The sequence below is a fragment of the Myotis davidii genome, unplaced genomic scaffold (genome assembly GCF_000327345.1).
Source record: "Myotis davidii unplaced genomic scaffold, ASM32734v1 scaffold327, whole genome shotgun sequence".
Taxonomy (NCBI): Eukaryota; Metazoa; Chordata; class Mammalia; order Chiroptera; family Vespertilionidae; genus Myotis; species Myotis davidii.
In genome coordinates this window covers 3,729,306-3,736,641 of record NW_006298628.1, presented here as the reverse complement: position 1 = coordinate 3,736,641, position 7,336 = coordinate 3,729,306, and positions in this window count along the sequence as shown.

Genomic DNA, 7,336 nt, shown 5'->3' with positions numbered 1-7,336 from the left:
CCAAGGCTGTGCAGATATATTTTAATCTAACCAAGTATGAAAAAAAAAAGAAGCGTATCTGCTCTGCTGCGTACTTTAGGCAAGGCATTTGCACAAGGGCTTATGGCATTATCTTTTCCCTCTAATTTACAGGAAATAGAACAGTCCTGTAGCTCAAGACATGACAGCTAGTAAAAAAGAAATTGGTTTGGGATTATATGAGACAGTTTTTCTTCTAATCCTGTGGGCGTCTACCCTACTGCTTCTTTTGGCTTCTTCATCGGCCGGGCCAGGGCTATGGTCTCCGGGGGACCGTCCGGGCCAGCCTCCCGGGGACCGGCCAAACAGACGGTGATCCGGGCCGGCCCGGGAAAGGGGACGAGGGCACAGAACCCAGAACTGGCACATGGAGGGGGCGTGAGCGAGGCACGAAGGGAAAGGGAAGCGGAGAGAAACGCAGCTAGACAGAGACGTCAGGAGCAGAGACAGAGAAAGCCAGAGACAGAGATGGAAGACCTGGGGTGGGTGAGAGGGAAAGACAGAAACAAGCTTAGGGAACGTTCCATCCCGAGACCAGGAGGCTGAGACCAGGGCAGAGACGGCGATGCCCGCGTGGCCGAGGGTTCCGGAGGGGAACCTGCAGGGGCTCCCCTCGGTCTCACACCCCCTCCCAAGTCAGAGTCTCGCCCAGGACCGTACAGAGGCCGGAGGAGAGGGGCAGGCAGGCGCCCCAGCCCTCGGACTCCCACGCAGCCAGCCTGCGGCTCAGGCCTCTCAGCAGCTCAGAGACCTTCCCCACGGCAGGCAGCCTGAGAGCAGAGACCCCCCCAGGCCCCCCAGGCACCAGCGACCCTGCTTTGCTCTGAGTTGGGCCTGGAGAGCCACGGGTCCTGAGCCAGTTCCTCCTGCTTCTGCCCCCCAAGCAGCACCCCTCTAGCCCACCCAGGAGGGCCCAGCCCCTCGGTCCCTCATTTCTGCTGTCAAGCATCCTTCCTACCTCCCACTTCCTCCAGCCCATGCTCACCTCTTCCCCATGCCCGCTTGCCATTTACAGACTATGAAGAAAGGAAGGGAGAGCCCACCAATAGACGGGAATATGACTTGGATGAGGCGGCGAGGAGAGTGGGAAGGCCAACTCTGCGTCCTTTGGGATCACCCACTCCTCTGGGGCAAGACTCATACAGCCTCTGCCTTGACTCCTGAGCGCGGATCAGCCCCAAGCCCCCCAGCCCTTCACCTCTGATGGGGATCAAGGCCATCCCTGCTCCTGTGAACCTGAGGGAGGAGACACTGACTTGCTTTTAAATCTTATGTTCCATTTAATTTATTTTAAATCCCCTAGATCGGCGGCTCTCAACCTGTGACAGGGGTCGCCTAAGACCATCAGAAAACACATATATAATTACCTATTGTTTTTGTGATTCATCACGATGCTTTAATGAAGTTCAATTTGTAACAATGAAATTGGGGGTCACCACAACATGAGGAACTGCATTAAAGGGCCGCGGCATTAGGAAGGTTGAGAACCACTGCCTTAGAAGTCAGTGGAACGGGTGCTCTTCTAATGACAGGGGGCAGTCATGACTCCTCTCCCTTCCCCCACGCTCTTCATCGAGGTCACCTGCGGCCAGAATTATCCACCACACCCCCCTGCTCCTTCCTACTATCTGACTGTCACCCATCACACTGTATTTTTTTTTGCTTCATCTTCACCCGGGTTCCTGTTTCTGATTCTTTCCGCCCTGTAGCTCCAGTGGCCCCAAGCTTGCTGCCACCCTGGCTCAGGGGACCGTTCCTCTCTAAACAAATGGGTTGTCCACATAAAGGGGGGAAGCCCTGGCATCTGAGATCCAGACTGAACTGAGGCTGTGGGGGAGGGGAGGAGCGTGGTGGCCCCTGGGGTGCCCCTGGCTCACTTTTTCCAGAGCCTGATACCCTCAGACACTGCAGGAGGCGGTGAGAGGAAATGAGCTCACACTGGCCGGCAGGCCGTTTCTCCCTCCACAATGCACGGCACTCACCTCCCCCACTTCCCAGAAAGTGTGCTCTGCCCCCACCCTGCTGCCCTTCCCACCTCTTCCTGCACCTTGACCCGCACCCCCATCCTGTCCCAGCCCTCCCCATTCATCTTCTCTAGTACCTCTTCCTCCCCTCCGTGCTCTCCATCCTGGCTCCCCAGCCCCTGACTCCCGCATCTCACTCCCTGCATCCCACCATCCACCCCCAAAGCTACTGTCTTCCTGGCATGCTCTTTTTCTGGGGTTTCAGGCAGTAAAGCCCAACATGGGGTGGAGGGTTCCTTCACTACGGACCTTCCTTATACTCTAAACTCCCCTCCCAACCCAAGCACCTTTCTTCATTCACAAATGTTTAGTGGGAGCGCTAACACATGAGGAAATGGGGGAGTGGCGGTGGCGCCTTGGGATCTAGAGGCAAGCCTAGCTCCTTCCCTTGAGGGGGCTGGGTCTCACCAATCCTGACTCTAGCGTGAGATCCCAGAGAAGGAGCAAGCAAGGCTGGAGAAGCAGAGGAAGGCTCCCAGGAGGAGGTGGCCTTAAGTCGTTAAGGGCTTCATGGATGGGGTGTGGGCAGGAGGGGGAATGGGGGGGAAAGCACTCCCAAGGAAGGACTATCATGGACAAAGGCAGGGAAGCAGGAGGGAGCTGGCTGGGGTGTGGGTGTGGCTGGAGCCAAGCAGAGGGCATGTGGACAGGAAGCGTGGAGGGATGAGGAAGGAAACACCGGTGGGGATATGACCCTGGAGTGACTGGGCCCGAGGCACTTCAACTTTAGCCTGGCTTGGAGCAGGGATTCAAGAGAAGATGTGCCATGGCCACTGTGGCTTGATGCTGGGGTGGAGGAGGGGGGCTGCAAGGAGGTGGGGCATTGCTCCAGAGCATGGAGCAATAAACATCAGAGGCCCTGGGACTTGGTGACCAACTGGGTGTTGGGGAAAGGAAATAGAAGAGTTTAGAACAACTCCAAAGTTTCTGTTTCAAGAGTTCTCAGGGAGAAGAGACATGCCCTATGCTAACTCTTCTGTATGTATTATTCAAATGTAGCCCTACAAAGGGGCTGTGAAATAGATATTATAATCCTCACTTTCTGGATAAGGAAACGGAGGCCCAGAGAGCTCGAATGTCTTACCCAAGGCCACTCAGGATTTGAACCCAGGCATTTGGGCTCCAGAGCCCGCAGACTTAACCCTAAGGCTGTGCGGAGTAGTGATTGGCAGCTTAAACCCTGCATCCATTTCCCTGAAGGGAGGCCGGCGTTAGAGACATGGATTGAGTCATCGGGAGACCAGGAGTGTGGTTCGGATTCCCCAGAGACAAAGCGGAGGGGAGACAGGTGTGGGACAGCAGCCTAGGAGCACCCACCCTTAGTGGCAGGTCAGAGAGGAAGAGGCAGCCAGGAAACCCAGGAAGGCTGGAGGAAGTGGCACTGTGCTGGGCAGAGAGGGCACTTTCAGGGTGCGGTGGGGGCAGAGGCCAGATTGTGCTGTGAGGAAGAGCATCAGGGTGAGGGCATGAAATCGTACCTGCTAAGAGAATTAGCAGGAGAGGGTGGGAGAGGGTGGCACAGGTGAGCCACGGGGGAGGTAGGGGAGACTTGAGCAGGCACCAAGGGAGAGAGAGCCTGGATGGAGTGGAGGAAAAAGAACCAACACATCTTGCCAGGGTCAGGCAGGGCTAGAAGGGAAGCAGCGGGGAAGGTCAGGGAGTCCCCAGACTAGACCGTCCCGGGGCAGGATCAGGCTTGGCCCAGGAGCTCGCAAGGTGGTGTGTGGCGTCATCAGGGAGCACTGAGTCCCAAGACGTGGGTTCAGGGCCCCGTCCTGCCCATCCGGGAGCTGTAAGTCTTTGAGGAAAAGAACATTTTCGGAGCCTCAGCTCGCCCTCTGTAAGATTAAGGCCATTTCCACCTGCCTCCGATTTGATATGTATTCAAAGCAAGCTCTGAGCCGAAAAGGAAAAACAGTGGGGGAAGGCGGGTTATAGGACAGGTGGCCGTAAACCGGGCCACACACTGGAGGTAAAAGAGCACCCCCTTGTGGAGAAGGGCAAGAGGGCAGGACTAAAGGGGAATGCTGAAGCCTCGAGACCTGACCTCTTCTTGGGTCTCTCTGGCTTTCAGCCACCAGAGTCTCTGCTGGTGCCCCCAAAGCACCCCAGCCTCACCTAAATTTTCATCTCCAAAGCAGTGTGTGTGTGTGTGGGGGGGGGGGTGCTCAATTCATTCAAGTAAAAAAAAAAATTTGCCCTAGCCGGTTTGGCTCAGTGGATAGAGTGTCGGCCCATGGACTGAAGGGTCCTAGGTTCGATTCCAGTCAAGGGCACGCACTTCGGTTGCAGGTTCCCTAGCCCTGGTCGGGGTGCATGTAGGAGCAACCAATCAATGTGTCTGGGTAAGAGAAGCCCCGTGTCAGGGCAGAGGGTGGATGACAGATGCCCCAGCCCTGCTATTGTCCACTGGCAGCCCCGCGGGGAAACCACGTCGGGGAACCTGTGTCATGGGTCGGGGAGACGTGGCTGTGGTCTGGGGTCTCAGCCCTGCAGCCACCTGGCCACGGAAGAGCCGGTGGCCTGGAATGTGTGCGAGGGTGTGTGCAAGGGTAACCCAACAGATGACGCATAAGGACCCGGACATCACCTCGCAGGAGCTTGGAAACACCAAGATGGCAGGGAAAGGCATTGAAATGTGCTGAGTGCCTGCTATGCACCAAGCTCTTTACAAACCTGAGTCCACGTACTGCCCGTGACACCACCATAAGGTGGTATTGTTTGCCCGCTACCTAAAGGAGGGGAGAAGTAACTTGCTGACGTCTAATGTTCAGCTCTTCCTTCTTCTACAAAGCATGACCCCCCGCACAGCAGGGCCACGTGCTCCCTTCCAGCTCCCAGATGCTAAATTCCATGGTTCCGTGTGAGGGTTTTTTCATTCTCCCAGCAAATGACCTCCAACCCTGCTTTCTACACAGGCCCCAGACCCTGCCTAGCCCCGCCTGGCCCCTGCACACAGGATGGGGCCTGCTCACGCTCCTCCATGGTGGGGGTGGCGGAGAAAGGAGAAGGAGGGGAGAGGAGGGAAGTGTAGAGGAAGGGAAGGGAAGGAGAAGGGACAGGAACAGAGGGGAGGGGTGAAAGGAAGCGGGGAAGGGTGGCTCCCACCTCCCCCTGGACGCTCTGGAAATCCCCCGCAGCTGCTCCCCTCGCCTCTGTCTGGCCCCGAGCCAGCCCTGGGGGGAGCCAGCCCTGGGTGGGAGTGAGGGGCCTTAGATGGAGAGGACAGAGAGGCCAGGCACTGACCACAATGGGGCAAGCTCACCCCCACCCCCCACACACCCCAGGGCAATAATTCCAGCCCCTGTGAGAGATTCCAGGCATGCTCCCCTTTAAGGAAACCCTACATGCCAAAACCCACACATACCAAACAGGCACATCAGGGTGGCGCTTGCACTATAAAAGGATTCTTTGCTTTACGAGACGGCTCAGCACATGGGAAACTTAAAATAGGAGCTTCCCCCGTGCCGAGAAAGCAGCTCTGATTTCAGAAGCACCCACACACTCCCTGCTTCCGCACATCCAGAGAGCTGGCAGTGCCCTTGGGGCTGGCAGGGCTGGGGCTGCCTTAAGGCGCTGACATCAGCCTGGGCACCTCCTCTGTGCTCTGTGCTGATCATCAGGATCCCCAGGGGGTGGAGGGACAGGCTGGCCGCAGTGCTCCTCCGCAGCGGTGCCCTCGGACACGGACACGTAGGAAGGACCCGGAAAGCCGCCGCTCAGCACAGCCGGCAGGGGTGTCACAGCAGCCCCAAGAGGGCAGAAGCTTAGGCCTCCCAGCGGCCCTGTGCCGGGGCCAGAGCAGGAGCCCAATGTCCGGACCCTCCGTCCCCCTCTCTCCTCCCTCCTGCGATGCCAGAGAACAGGGGAGACCGCTCTGTGCTCTGGGAAAGGGGGAGCCGCCGGCCCCCAGAGGAAGTACAGAAGGTTGAGGGAGGTGATGGGGCGGCTTTGAGGAGCAATGCAGGCCAGGCTGCACCCCCAGTGAGATGCGTTTAGGGTGATGGAGGCAGGAAGCCGTGGTGGCCCCTACCCCCCCTTTTGTTATTGAGGCGGATTTCACATTCTGTTAAATTAACTCTTTTCAATTGGGCCATTCGGTGGCATTTAGTCGCTCCCTCCCCTTCAATACTGTCCTACGCTCAGAGTGGAGTTGAGGATGGAGTCGGTAATAACAACGCAGATAATGGTGAATTGAGTCCCCTTCCCCCGGCCAGGCTGGCGCCCCCGGGAGCTGCCACTGGCCATTTAAATTAACAACCAAGATGCCAAACAGGCCTGGAGACCAGCCCAGCCCACAATCCCACCCCAAACGTCACTCAGAACCCAGAGCAGATGCCCAGACCCCTTCATCCTCCCTCCCAGTGTCCCTCTCCAACACACAACTTAGGACCAGCCTACCCCCAGGCTCCACCTCTCCCTTCCCCTCCCCCTCCAGCCCTCCTCATGCCCCTTCTCACCAGCATCACAGACAGCCCATGAACCCCTCTCTCTGCCACAGAGTCAGGGGGCCAGCTCAGTCTGAAGGGGGGGGTGTCTCAGAGCCCAGGGTCCCAGGCCACTGCTATAGGCAGAGCAGCCCCCAAGGGGCCTGGGAGTGTGCACAAGCCCAGCTCTCACAGGCAGTCACTCCCAGGAACAGAAAACAGCACCACTCCAGGCCCCACCCCAGACCTTGTGCACCAAGTCGGGTTACCCCCCGAGCAGCCCTCGCTCAGCCCCTCGGAGCTGCAGGTCAGGACAGAGCCCTCCCCTCTTAAGGAAACTGCCCCGTTCACCTAGGCTTGGCTGAGCTCCGTGGAGAGGACCAGGAGCTCTGACCTGCCCCATCCTGATGGGGCCGGTGTGAAAAGGACAGCGCCCTCAGGCTGGGGTGCAAGTCTGTATGGGGGGGGGCATAGAGAGAAGCTGCCCAACCCACCCAGCCCATCTCTTCCTGCCAAGAAGGGGCCAGCAGCTGCTGCTGTAACTGGGAGCGGGGGTGCGGGGGGAGCCCAGCTGAGAGAACCCTGATGTGCAGGGGGCAGAGCAGACAGCTGTGTCTGGGGGTCCCACCGGGTGGTAGGGTGTGCCTGGGAGAGCCACCCGCCTCCTGTCACTCCTTCATTCTGCAGAGCCTGCAGCCCCCTCAGGCCTAGGATCCACGCAGCGCTGAGACCCTACGGAGTGGGGAGGGGGCTTCCTTCTGCAGCGGGGTGAGGAGAGGCGGGGTGCTCCCTCCTGCACACCTCCCTGTGTGTCGGCGGTGGGGGGCACTTCGTATGCGCGCGCGCGTGTGAGTGTGTGTGTGTGTG